Source organism: Gallinula chloropus (genome assembly GCF_964237585.1).
Source record: "Gallinula chloropus genome assembly, chromosome: 27".
Taxonomy (NCBI): domain Eukaryota; kingdom Metazoa; phylum Chordata; class Aves; order Gruiformes; family Rallidae; genus Gallinula; species Gallinula chloropus.
Window position 1 is genome coordinate 2,399,454 of NC_140112.1, and position 14,409 is coordinate 2,413,862.

Consider the following 14,409-nt stretch of genomic DNA (forward strand, 5'->3'; position numbering starts at 1 on the left):
TGATGGTTTCCAGCTGAACTGCTGGGATGGGATTTTTGGGGTTGTTTGAGGGTTTTTTTATCAGCTGCTTTATCCCTCTGAGTGACCTCTCCCAGTCCTGAGACCTCCTGTGTTTTCCTCCTCCACAGGCACCACACTGATGGAGGCTGAGCCACAGCTGGAGACATCCCACAGGCAGGAGAGGAGCAGGAGAGCCCATGGAAATGCCTGGCTGGGTGATAGCCAGGGGATGCAAAGAGAAAAACCTGGTTGTGTCAGGGCTCTGGGGTAAGGGAACACACTCCATCAGCCAGATGGTTTGGGTTTCTTTTGGGCCGGGGATACTCACAGGGTGTTAAGGGTGGGTCTGTGCTGGGTACAGGGCGGTGGGTATCCCTACAGCATCCTCTTGGGCAGCCTGACTTTGGGGATGTCTGAGGAAGGACACTCAGGTTCTTGTGTTGGCATCCTGGTGGGATGCTCTGAGAGGGAGCTCGAGGTAAAAATTCCTGGCAGAAGGGAGAAAAGAGGTGAGATCTTTGCTCTCTGCTGCTCTCTGCCCATCCCAGGTCAGCCCAAACAGCCCGATGAGAGGTGGAGCCAGGCTCAGGTGAAGGTCTCTGGGGACAGACAGCTGCTGTTTCTGGGACAAGACACATGAGTGAAGAGCTCAGTGTGTGCTGGTGCTGCAGTGCTGCAGAACACTCCCAGCCTCTGGAACCAGCGCAGCGCCCGTGCTGCTCCGTCCTTCTCCCCAGACGGCCGCATCCTGCGCCTGGAGGTGCTCAGGCCGGGGAGGTGAGGGACTTGGAGGCTTGTTCCCGGTCTGGGGGCAGGATATAGCGATTCATCTGGGGCTGGGACTAATCCAGGGGAGCAGCTGAGGTGCAGGGGATGGGGTCTGGCTCCTGGTTTGCTGCAGACCCTGTCAGGCCTGATGGTGCAGTCGCTTGGGGCACGGGAAGGATTTTTCACTTGCACCCAGCTCTGAAAAGAAGGAGGGAACAGGGTGAACCCCCCACCCTGGGTGCCAGCTCCTCGTGCCTTGCTTGCTGTGGGGCCCATAGAACACTCCTGCCCCCCCCCCCAATCTCCATGTGAGCTGAGCATCTCAAAGCCCATGGGGTTTTTTTTTCCTCCTTCTGCCAAAGGAGATTGTTAACTATCACCTTCCTCATCCTCACCTCTGCCCAGCTGCTAAGGAGTGACCTGGCTGTGGGGAGGTGATACTGCAGGGGACAGGGGAAATTTGGGTGGGGGGAGCTCAGTGCCTGATGGGGGGGTAGGGGAGGGAAGCTGTAGGGGACATTTGGGGATCGTTTTGCCTGGAAACATATAGAAAGCAGCATCCTGGGGAAGAAGGTGTGACGTCAAAGGCAGCTCTTAAAATACACTCAGGGCAAAATCACATGGCAGCTGGTGAAACAGGAGCTCCACACACCGAGTCCCGTGGGAGCCTTGGGCATCCGGTGGGAAGTGTCCTCAGCTGAAGCCAGCAGCTTTGCTTTCCCTGCTCCTTTATCCCAGCATCTCCCTGGGCCTTGCTGTGAGTGGGGAGCCAGACTGGGGACAGCAGGGAGGGCTGGCCAGTGGCAGGTGGCCGGAGAGGCCGCAGGTGACAGTCTGGCTTCCATCTGCTCCCCACCAGCCAGGGCTGTGGCTGCACAGCCCCAGGGTGGTTCCTGGGTGACTTTTGTTGGAAGCAGCTTCTGGTGGGGACTGGCTGGATGGCATCTGCCTGCTTCTTGTTAGCTGGGGGAGGGTGATGCCGGGTGCCAAGCTGCCGGGGTTATCTCCCTGTGGAGGGCAGGGGATGGTGCAGCTCTGCAGGGTTGGCTCAAGAGCCCAGGACATGCTTTATTTCCCCCTTGTTACTCCAGGGAATGTGGGTTGGGGTGAAAATCCTCTGGTTTTGGCACTTTGAGCCCTGTTGAGTCTCCAGGGCAGGTTGCACAGTCAGGATGAGCGTCAGAGGAACAAGCTGCGTGCTGGTTTGGGCAGCATCAGACAAGGCCATAGCAAGGTCCCTCCTCGCCGGGCTGTGTCCTCCCTTTGGGACTCAGAGAGGGGACATGTGTCCCCTCTCTCAAAGAGACTGCCCCGAAGGCAGGCTGAGATCTCTCTTTATTCCTCCAGGAATAAATGGTGCAGCCAGCAGTGGCTGTGTAAGGAGATCTGAGGCTGAGCAGCCCTTTGAAGGGGTTTTGTTTTCATTTCCAAGGACAAAATGTCCAAGGACCCTGCGGCTCCCCACAGTGGGTCCAGGCACTGAGAGCATCCCAGATCCCCCACTCAGGGCTCTGTGCTGGGCAGGGAGGGCTGGATCCAGCCGTGGTGGTGGGGCTTTTGGGGTGCATCCTGCTGCAAGGAGATGGAGGTGGCGAAGGGAAGGACTGGGGAGGGTCTGGGTGGGGGAAAAGCAGTATTAGCCAAGCTACAGGCAAAGCCCTCAAAAAAAATACCCCAAACCCTCCCTGAGATCACTGGCAGCCCCTCCAAAAAGACCCACCCTGGCCACCAAAGCCACCTGGAAAGGCAGCTTGCTCCGTGGCAGCAGCGGTGCCACCCAGCCCATGAATTTGCCCCGTTGCACAACGCAGCCTTGGCTGTGCCTGATCCCATGGCAGCTCAGCATGGGAAGCAAATTAAGACCAGAACTCAGGAGCAGCAGCTCTTTTCAAGCCTGTTGTCCCGCTGCTAGGAGCCCTTGCCTGGGGCCACGGGACATGGTTCTCATTCCTAGGCCTGTGCTGGGGTTTATTATTCCTCCTTCCATTGTGCAGAGTCCCCTTTCTTCCCTGCATGCCTGTCCCCAGGGGCTGACTGGGGCGATGTGGTTTTCTTCTCCCGCTCAGACACGGCTTCTTGCCTCCTCCCAACCACCCTTTGGGGGTGGGTTTTTTTGATGTGATCTCCAGGCCAAAAATAGACAGTCCCTGCTCCTTGCAGCCCCAAGAGAGACACCCAACAGGTGGGTGCACGGAAGGGCACCGGAGCTGCTTTCATGGAGACCACTAATAAATGGGAGAGGTTTCTTTTAAAGGTCACTTTCTCCATGTCTCTTGATGTCTCCAGCTGGGGCTGCTTGGTGTTTGTCCTCTCCCCAGACCCCTGTGGGGTCACCACCCCTCTCTTGGCAACCCAGGGAGGTCTGGGAGCCTTTGGAAGTGCCGCCACGTCTGCACGGGCTCGATGGTCACTGGCCTGAGCTGTCTCTGTTCTCTGTCATGATGATGAGGATGAAGCAGCTCTGGGATGGATGAGGCAAATCCAAGGGGAATGTTCCCAGCCGGGATCCCGGCTGTGCCAGCGCTTCAGCTGCAGCCTTGGGCACATCCCGTCCCCCCATGGCGCTGGGGGAAGCCTCGCACGGGCGAGCTGGGATCCCAGGGTGGAAAATGCTCCGTCAGAGCCAGGAATTCCTCTGCTCTGAGGAGGGCTGGGCTCTCCTCTCCCAGCTCGGCTCCTTTCCCCCTGGAAGGAGCTGTGACAGGGCCTGGCTTCACAGGCAAAGATGTCTTGAGACACATGAGGGTTTTATCCCCTTCCCTTAGGTGCAAAATCATCTCCTGAGGTACTGACAGCTCTGGTTCACCGTCCTGTTAATCCCCCTCTGTTTGTACCCTGCTTTGACAGGGGGAAGCTGGGCTTAGGAGCCCTGTCCTCAGGGGTAGGTAAATGAAGGCAGCCACCTCTTCCCAAAGGCACCGGGGTGGTCCCTGTGCCCAGAGGGGTTTGGGGTGGAGGGCAGGGGGGAGAAAGGGCCATAAATGCATCTCCCTGCGCTGGCAGCACCCTCACAGTGCTCCAAACTGCTGGGGGCTGCCTGGGAAGGAGTTCCTTCATCCCTGCAGACGTCTGTCTGTCCATGGTCCCTGCCCATCCAGGCTTGTCTGCTGTCCCTCCCTTCCCAGGAGCCCCTGTCTGGCTGCAGTGGGCTTGGAAATCCAGGCTCTGCCGCATTCCTCCTGGGCAGGACCGCTCCATCCTCACCCGCTGCCTCCAAACCTCCCCGCTGTATTTTTTCCTCCCCAAATCGCCACTTTCATCCTTTAAAAAGCCTGGGCGATGCCTCCCCCACACCAGGCCCCCTCCCTGGGACCAGTTCTATGAATGAATGGTTGGTGGCCCCGTGATGCCATTTCCATGGTGACAGATGGCAGCCGAAGATGCGGGGATCAGGGTCACATGAGAGCAGCAGTAAATTCAGGTGGTTATTTATAGGCTGCTGCTCCAGCGTTTATGGAAATGCGTCTATCTTGGCCCGTGGTATCAGCCCTTCGCTGGCTCTCCGGGGCACTGCTCTTCCAGGAGAGACATTACTCATGCTCTGCTTTAATCCAGACTGTTCCTGCTGCTCAGGCTGGCGTTGGAAAAGTACCGGGCTCACAGGGTTTGGGGGATTTATTTTTTTAATTTTTTTTTTTAAGGTTTTTTTTGTGGGTTTTTTTTTTTTTTTTTTGTTCCTTTGGAGCTTCAACCAAAAGCAGCCCCAGCCAGAGCTTCTTGTATCTGCCTGTGGCATCTTCTGTGCCGATTGCTGGCACCGTCTGCAGCGTGACAGCTTGGGCTAGAGCCTGGAATTTCAGTCCTGAGTTGCATGTGTTCGTGGCAGAGCTCAGGTCCAGCCATGTCTGGTCTTTTTAGCTCTGGGGAAATCTTTCCGTGCCTCAGTTTACCAACTGGCAACATGCTCTGGTGATGTGTGGCCGGCCAAGGGGGGATCTGTAAATCCTCAGGGCAGGATTTATGACACCTCGAGGTGTCACTGAGTCACCCGTGACCCAGGAACTCCCCCTTCCCCTGTGCCAATAGGCTCATCCCTGCTCCCCGCTGAGACATACAGGCTCAGGGGAGCTGAATGGCTGGTTCAGCCCCCTCATAATAAGGTTGCTTGGTTTCCCTTTGCTTAAGACCCCCTTAATAAGGTCACTGGATCTTCTTTTGTTTAATCTCCAGGCGTCCAGAGAGCTTTATGCTGCCGGCATTTGCAGCCCGTGGGCTCGGCAGCGCCCCTTCCCCAGCCCTCCCAACCTCATCCCCCTCTCCCCACAGACACGGGGCCAGGATGCAAAACAAAAGTCTCCCTCTCTGGAAATTAGGGAGGTTTCTCATGCCTGCAGACAGCAGGGCTGCTCTCCCATCGCTGGGCTCTTCCCAGAGCGTGTGACAAGCCCGATGCTGCAGGAAGAGTCCATCTCACACCGACCCCACACGGGGCTGAGTTTCTCAGGGGTAGAAGCCCCTCCAGCCATGCAGGACCAGGAACCATCCCTGCAGAGGGCTCCTGGTCCCTATGGAGGTGACATGGGGCACATTCCCCTCTTGTTCGTAGCAGCTGTTGCCCATCCCCATAGGAGGGAGCAGGGGACCCCATTGATGTCCTGGCTATGATGACTGGGGCACTGCGTCCTGTCCCTCCGTGTTTGCTTCTCCCATCAGCCAGGGAGTCTGATCCAGGGAAGGACCACAGCAAGGCTCTGTGTTCCAAACACAGAGAGCAACAAGCCTCCAGGGAGGCCACGAAGCCTCCAACCAGAGAAACCCCCAGCAGGCTTTGCCCTGCACCCTGTCTCTTCCAGGCTGGATCACATCAGCCTCCCTCAGAACACGCTGGCCCTTGCTGAGGTGTGTCAGCCCCCGTGGGATGTGTGAAGGCATCACGGTCAGCCCAGCAGAGGCTGAGGAGTTCACAGGGCCATCAATCCCAAGCAGGAGGTGCCTCCTCCCCTCAGCCCTGCCTGGGGCGGGCGAAGGCCCAGGTTTAATGGAGTGTGGCCTTGTCATCTCTCCCAGGGAGCAGAGGAGGGAGAGTTATGACCGTCTCTCTGGCGCTGGATCGCGGTGCCGGCGCTGGCCGAGCTCCCAAGTACCTGCAAGAATTGATCGCTTGGTGCCTAATAGGCTGGAAAGGGGAATGGGTGGGCAGGCCAGCAGTGTGCCCATGTGTTGGGATTGGGGAGCTGGGAGGAGCGTGGTTTGGGGCTGGAGGGCTGAACCCTCTGGGGTTTGTCCCTTCCAAGTGTGTTTTCCCTCCTGTCAGGGTTTCCCACTGATGCCCAGCACCAGTAAACACACCAGCTAGAGGAATCCCCACAGCTGCACTGCTGGGGCTTGGATGGGCTGAATTTGGGTTTTCATCACCTTAATTGTTTCCACCAGCAACCGAACCTGCCATGAACTCCTTTGAAAACTCATTATCCCCTCCAGCAAACACACCTAACCCCCCTCTCATTAACCCAATTAGATGTTTTCTGGGGGCAGGACTGGCAGCCCTGAATAAAAGGGAGGGCTGAGGGCTGCTGGTGTGCCTGGGTTTTGTATTGCCACATTGCTGCACCAAGACAGCCTATGGGGTGTGGTAAATTAGGCCTGTGTAATGAGCTTGGTTTGGGGTTTGTTTGCCCCAACGAGCTGTTTGTGCATGTGTATTTCTGCTTCCCTCCTGGCGAAGTATCCTGCCACGTGGTGTTGGGATGGGGAGTGGGATTTCACCATCAGCATTGAGGGGGGGTTGGTAAATGTGGGTTATCTTGTTCTCCAAAGCTGCCTTAGAGCCGGCACTACCCCTTAGCTCAGTTTTGGCTCATGGGGGAACTGGTGGCTGGAGATGGGGTGTCCTGAGTCTGGGGTCCCTGGGATGTGGGTCCCCTGCTTTTGAAGGGCAAGCCCCAGGCTCACGCCAGAGTTATGGGGAGCAGAATTCAGGTCCTGACTGCCCTTCCTGCCTCCCTTTGTCCCTGTGTGACCAGACACAAGGCAACCCCTCTGATACATCAATGTATTTCCTCTGGTATATTGGAGGAGAAGGATGACCAAATCCCTTCCCTGGGGCAGAGCCACAGCCGTGCCCAGGAGAGCACCTCAGGGGCTGCCCTTTTCGGGCGGGGGGGGGCATTATAAAGCTGGATTTTGCCTTTCCCCACAGCACCAGCGTGGGCAAAGCTGAGCCCCCCCTTCAGCCACGACTCACCGCTATTTTTCCTCCACGCAAGAGCCCCCCAGGAGTGAGGTGTGTATGTGGGGAGGGGGGGGGTGGGTTTGGCCCGGCACCCCAGCGTTGACGCGCAGCCCTGGTGACTCAAGCCTGCGTCAGGGGCTGCGTGTCCCTTCTTATTTATTCATTTTTTTCTTCTTTTTTAAAATTTATTCGGAGCCGAGAGCAGTTCCCCCCCCGCTCAAACACATCCCCCCCCCTCCCCGCCCCGTCACCCCCCGGCGAAGGGCAGCGGGGCCGGGCCGAGCCCAGCGCGCATCCGCCGAGCAGGGAGGGAAAGGAGGGAGCGGGGAAAGGAGGGAGGGAGGGAAGGAGGGGGCATCACGGCGGAAGGAAACCGGCTCCCCGGCGCGCAGCCACCGGTACCCGCGGAGCTTCTCCGCCGCGGGGCGCGGAGGCAGCGGCAGCATCGCTCCGGGGCCCTACAGCACCGGGAGCCGCTTTCCCGGCCCCGCCGCTCACCCCCATCGCTTTCCCAGGCTGTGGAGAGGGGAATCCTGCTCAGCTTCTCCCGGGACCTGGTCCGTTTCAGCCGGGAACGGGCCAGTTTCGCGTCCCCGGGAGCCGCCGGGCAGCCGCAGCGCTAAGGTAAGGCTGCTCCCCTCGCCCCCCCCCCTTCCCGGGGGTCTCCTCCCGCCCCTCACCGGGTGCCGCCCGCTTTCTTTGCCCCCTCCCCACGGCTGCTGGTGGGGGCTAAGCTGGGGGGGGGAGTGATGGAGGGACACACCTAAGCCTGGAGGCATCAGGCGTGGTCCTAAGGGTGGGGGCATCCAAGGCTGTGGGGGGCATTAGAGACCCTAAATGGCTTAAGCCACCCCGGAGAGCCTGGGGGGCGTTGTGGGGGGGTGGCACTGGCCCCCTTTAGCTGAGGTTGGGGGGGGGGCTCATCCCCTCCAAGCTGCTGCCTGAGGATGGGTAGAAATGCAGCCTCCAGGTTGACCTTGACGGTAACATTGGGAGAGGAGAAAGCACTTGGCTGCACAGAGTGTTTCCTTCCTGGTCCCTACGATGTTGGGGGGGATGTATTTCTAATTATTTATTTATTTATGCTGCTCCCTGAGCGTGGGAGGCTGGTTTCTGAGGTGAGGAGAAGGAAGCTCGGGGTCGTGGTTTTGTGTAGCTCTTGGTGTTGACTGTGGACTGTCCTTATTCCCCTCTGGGCATTTATTGCATCACCAGATGTGCCCAGAGGTGCATGTTTTGGGGTTGGCATCTCAGCCAGGTGCAGATTTGTATCACTCCGGGGATGTGAGGCTCAGACTAGCTGAGAAATCCGGTCCCAGCTCTTTGTAAAGGACCCAGAAGGTGAAATCCTTCTGCTTCTCGATTCTGCCTTGTGTCTGAGGCACCTGAGGTTGAATCCATCAGGAGCTGATGCAACTATTTCTGGTCTTGGTAGGAAAAAAACCCCCAAAAATGCCACAGTGGCTGAGCTATTCTCAGCAGGGCGTAGAGTTCCTTGTGAATATCTCTCTAGAGGTGTCAGGACTAGGTCAAGGAACCTGGATGGTGGTTTGACTGCTTGGAAGGGAAATAAAATGTGGGTCTGAGCTGTCCTCTGGTATAAATCTGAGATGGCCCCGCTAAAATCGATAGGAATAAAAGGGTTTGGTCTAAATCTGGAATGACTCCACTGCTACTTCAGGCTTGCACAGAGCAGGGAATCTGGAGTCATACCAGAGCCAAGCTGGAGTCACGAGGATCAAATTTACCCCAGATCAGGTGCTGACCTACGCACATCCAGACTGAACCATCGCCCTGAGGAGGAGAGACCGATTTTACCCCATCCTTGGGATGTGTTTGTTTACAAACATAGCAGCAGCTTCACGAATTGCAATAGGGAAGAGCGGAGCTTGCAGAGGGATTTGGATGCCACCCGTTCGCTGCCTTTTAGGATCAACCCAGCCTGGGTTTGGGGTCGGTTGGTAACCTCCAGCCGGAGCGGGTGCGTTAAGAGGCGTCGCTGAGGTTTAGCTGGGGAAAGATCATCTGGTGGATCAAGCAGAGCCCTGAAGGAATCACGTGCTGGCTGGCTTGGTACGGTGTCACTGCAGCTGATGGGGTGTTTTCATGATACTAAATGAGGGATGAAAGGAGAGTGAATCTGATGAATCAAGAGGCTAATACGCTTCGTGACACCCCGCGTGCCAAGGCTTCCCCTCCTCCGCTGCGGCTGTGTCTGCCTCATGACCCATCCACAAAACTGCCCTTCCCCAAGGCTTCCTGGTACCTACTGAGGAAAAGAGTCACCTGAACGTCACAACCCACCGTGGGGGTGAAATAAAACACCCAAGCTGGGGGTGGGGAGCAACGCACCCACCTCTGGGGTGGCGCTGGCTGTGGTAGCCCCACCTCTCCTTGCCTTTATAGGAGCTGGGGGGTTATTTATAACATCTGGGTGCTCTTTGCTGGCAACATCCACTTGGGTGGGTGTACGGCAGAAGCGGAGGCAGCTCTGATTCATCAGCCAGTGTGAACTGCTCCTGTGTCATGCTGCTGAAGCAGGCCTGAGCGCTTGCACGGGGAGGATGCGGCGCAGAGCATCTCCAGCTCCTGCGGCGGGCAAGTGCCGGGTTGTGTGCTGCTGTGGTGATCTCCAGCCCGTGCTGGGAGCTTGGTTCCCAGCAGAGCTTCTTGTGGGTGCCCTTGTCCTCGGGCACCCCTGCGCTCTCCTGTCTGCTCACACTGACCCCGTCCGAAGTTTGTGCCTCTCCAAGCGTGGGTGTAACGGAGGGAGCGCAGCGGGACGCGGCTCGGCTGGTGGGACTGAGTCACTGGGTGTCATCTCTGCAGGGTGGTGAGAGCCTGCCGCTAATTAACAGGGATCGTTAAAAGAAGGGGAGAGAGGGAGCAGCCCTAATGAGCCCAGATGGCAAAAACCTTCCCCACGGAGCCAGCGAGGATGAGCAGGGAGGAGCAAGCCCTGGCACTGCATAGCTTTAAGATGAAGGCATCTTGGACTGGTCTTGGCTGGTGGATGGGAGGTTTGTGTGACAGAGGCTGCAGGAAGGTCCCTGGAGTGGGGCTGGGGGCGGGGGTCAGAGCTGCAGTGCTTCTGTGTTTGGCAAAAATCTCTTCTTGGGTCTTTGATGTGGAGTTTGGGTGCTGCTGGGAGGGTCCCAGGGTCCCACCCTTGGTTCCTTGCAGCGTGTAAGAGCAGGATTCCTCCCAAAGACAGGATGCTTCCCAAATCACCCCTTCTCTGAGGGGGATCCCTCTCCCATCCCAGAGGTGTTCCCAAGCAGCAGGTAGGGCCTGGAGCTGGTTTTCTCATCATTTGGTCCCAAAGCTGGGGTGTGTACCCAGGGCTCCTTGCCTTTGCTGTGTGCAGAGGCAGGGATGCTTCTTTCTTCCCTCTGGAGTGGGGGTGACCTTGCAACCGTGCCTTCCACTCCCCATCTGCACCAAACAGCCTGGCCCTGGGTGCAAGGTTTCCTGTGTGCCGGAGGGGTGATGGGGAGCTGCAAATTGATGCTCACATCTCCCAGCCTGAGCCCAAGAGTGGCCTTCCACCTCCTGAGATCCCTTCGTGCCTCTGGTCCCTTTGCACTTCCCTCCTTTCCCTGCTCTGTGACCTTGAGCCAAACCTTCCTGGGCCCTGGGAGCTGGATGCTTCACCAGGAGAATCCTTCTAGGAGCTGGAGGGGGGATTTGCCTGGAAGCTGAGTGAAGCGGAGTCCTGGCCAAAGGAGAGGTGGTGGGGTGGGGAGGGACTAGCAGGGACTCCCCATGCTTTGAATATTAATTTTGAATTCACCCAATCTCAGCCTGTGGTGGGTTTGGGGTTTTTTTAATGCCTCAGTTTCCCCTTTATGGATGCAAATGCAGAATTTGGACAGGGGGGAGGAGGAATCTCCCCCTGTGTTTGTCCTTCAGACCCAGAGCGTGTTTGCTGCTGGTGGCTGCTCTCCTTGGAAGCTGCTGTAAATCCCTGTCTCCTCCAGCCTCTGCACTCCCAGGCCCAGCTGAAAGCTTTGCTGACACGTTTCCAGGCTGCTTTATTGCTCCCCAGATGCCTTCCCAAGAAAGCAAGGACGGGCCAAGGCAGGACACATGTCTTGGAGCATCCCTCCTCTGCCGAGCCATTCGTGATGCCGCTGGCAGGGCTGGGCTGGGGGATGTGGTGCCCTTGGCTCCTGGAGGGCTTCACTCATCTGAAATAGCATCTTTCCCGGATTCCAGCTGGGATGGAACCTCTGGGCTGGGATTAAACCCCTGGGTATAGCAAAACCAGAGCTTTTCCATCTCTACCCCTTCACTGGGTGGGGTGAAGGTGGCTTGTGTGGCAGGAAACCATTGCCATGTGCCTTCAACCCACAGCTGTGGCAGCTCCTAAGGTGTCAGTGCAAAGGGATGTGGTGGTTGAGGTCACCCCTGTGTCACCTGGACGGGGGGACATGGATGGAGGATTGTCACTGGGTGGGAACAGGAGCCCTGGGCTTGGCCGGTGAGTCTGGTGTGGTGCTGGGGGTGGTGGTTACTTTGCAAGGGGTTAGGAGTGAAGGTGTCCATGGAATGGGGAGTCCTACCCAAGGAGATGCTCAGGGACACTGAGCAGTGGGAGATGCAGGGGGTGAGTTATCCCCAGGCAGAGCCCAGCGATGCTTTCCCTGCTGTTTCCCCTCAGAACACACCCCGGGGTGTTGTTGGTCACTCTCTGGAGATGCTGGCACCGACCACAGCACAAACCAATCCTTTCCCTGGTCCTGCCGTGGGACAAGCTGTTGTCCCTCTCCAGGTGCCTGTGTGGGTGGCCACAGCAGTGGCTTTACCTGGGCAATGTGGCTGGTGCAAAGGCCCCCTGGTCTGGCAGCGCAGGCGAGGTGACTGCAAGCCCTGGGCTCTGAAAGACCCTAATCTGTCCTCAAGAGAGAGAAAAAAAATGCACATTTAAGAAAATTAAGGTCATGAGGGCTAAGTAAACAAGCTGAATCTCCATCTGTCAGTGACAAGGGTTTTCTATATCTCCCCAGCCTGAAAAGCTCCTGATTGCCAGCTGATCTCCTTCGTCTTTCTCTCAGGGTGGTTATTATTTTTGGCAGATGAATTTTGGATTAAACTCCCCTTTTTCAATCAAAGAAACAAGTGGAAATACCTTTCCTAGGTGGATCTAGACTGTGGTCTCCAGTCTGAGGGGTGCAGACCCTGGGGCTAACGTAAGATGTTGGGGAAATCACTAGGAAGAGCCCTGTTGACCTGGCTGCAGCCTGGATCGGGTCTCTGTGCTGTGTGGGGTGGTGGCTTTGTGCTGGTTCTGGCTGGGCTCATCTCGTGGCATCAGCAGGGATGTGGACAGCAGAGGCTGGGAGTGCTTCTGGGTTTGCAGGTGGGAAGGGACCCCTCTCCTTCAGGTCAGGATCTCCTCCAGGCGATTGCTGGGCTGAGGATGAGCCACTTGGGATACAGCAGGACCCCCTCAGACAAGGGGCCCAGTGGCAGAGCCATGCTGGGGTCAAGATTTGGACCTCTACCATGGTTTTCCCCCACTCTAGTTCAATTTGGGCATGTCTCCCCCAGGGAGGAAGACTTGTACCCCTGCTCCTTCACTCTCATCTCATCCTCTGGTGTGGTCTCACCCTAATGCTAGAAAGCCCTTGCCCCAGGAGAGGAGACAAAGATGGATAAATCCCCTTTGGATGCCCAAATCCTTTGGGAATGTTGCTGTCTTGAGCATCCCCCAAGGAGCTGAGAGCTTCTGGGGCTTCAGAGGAGCTTGATAAAACCTGCATTTCCCAGGCTTTGCTCCTGTCCCAGGAGAGAAGTTTTGGTGCTCTTGTCTTATGAGTCTGAGCTCTGGGGGCTCAGCTAGCACATCCCAGGTCTTCTGGGCTCCATCCCTGATACAAAGAGGGACTTTAGTCCCCAAGGCTGAGTCTTCCTGAAGGTTTGAGTCTCACTCACTCAGAATGAACTTAAGTAGCTGCTGAGCAGCCAAGGAGCAGCACACAGCTTGGGGGGTGGAGGTGGATTCAGCCAGGTCCCCACTGGTCTATACAGAGCCAGATCCAGAATTGGTGGAAATCCCAGTAATTCCCTGGCTGCTGGGTGAAGCCCCTTCCCCACCCTCTGTGCCTATCCCCAGCCTGGCTGAGGATGCTCCAGCCCCAGGCTGGTAATTGCCACGCTGGAGCTGTGAGTGGTTTACATGAATGAGCCCTCGTTAGGAAATTAAACATTGCTGGGCCAGGCTTGGAAGAATAATTCAGACAGCATCTCTGGAGGAGCTGGATCCAGGCAAGATGTGGAGCTGACACGGTTGCTTGGTAACGGATGCAGCCGACAGCTGAAAATAGCTTTTTTTTTTAAATAGGAACAGGGCCTGGCAAAGGGGAACTTTCTTCAGGGGTGAAAAACCACCCAGGTGAGGGCAGGGAGGGTGAGGGTCCCTGCTGTGGGTGTTTTGATTCTCTCCCAGTGGGTCAGGACCTCGGTGTGCTGGTGGGGGATTTGCTGCCTGGGCTGAACCTGTGGCTGGGAAAAGGTTTGGGAGCGTGAGCTGAATTGGGTCAAAAAGAGGGATGTTTGTCCAAAGGAAAGAATTGCCAGGGAAGGCTCTGGAAAGTCATTGGAGAGTTTTTCTTTGGCTCCCCAGAGCAGGAGACCCATTCATTGCCTGTCCTGGTAGAGACCTGTCAGCCCTGACACTGTGAGATGCCACCTGGTCTTGTATAGGCTACAAACTGAGGGAGACAGCCCCATGGGGAGGGTGGGGTGGGGGTGATGCTGGGCTGGGGGAGGGCCTCAGGCATGGCACCATTGCTCTTGCAGAGGCTGGTGACCAGCCTGGTGTCCCCTGCAATGTAGGGATGGAGGTGAGAGGGTGGAAGAAGCAGCAACCAGCCCTTTGGGAGAGTTGTTTTGCCAGGACGTGAGGTTTTCTCTCCCCAGTTGGTGAAGCTCCAGGATCCCAGCTGGGATGGGATCTGCCACTCCAAGCCCAGTTCTCCCAGTATGGAGAGGAGGGCTGTGTTTCTTTCCCAGGTGAGGGAAGCAGAGTTCCCTGATCCTCCAAACCTTTTTAAGGGGAAAGGGAGCGTTGTGGGGTTGAGCCAGGTTATGGGGCCCCCCAAAACACCTCGGTGTGGGGTCACTCCTGCAGCTGGAGCAGTCCCTGGGGCAAACCCATGGCCACCTGTTTGCAAACACAACCCACTGTGGGGATCTGCTCATCAGTGTGATGAACCCACACTCCCTCCGTGGATCCCAGACCTGCCCAGCCCTGTGCCCATGGGACCTGGTGCCATCCACTTTGGGAATGAGGTGGTGGAGGCCCAACTGGTGTAACTGTGTGGATGCTGTGGGACTGGTGTGGCTCTCCCTGGCTGATGCTGAAGGCTGGGAAGGTGGAGGGGTTGGGAGGATTGATGGTTTTGCCTTGGCTGCCACTGTTTTACAGCTGCTATCAGCTGTAAAGCTGCCTGGGAAGATTTAGC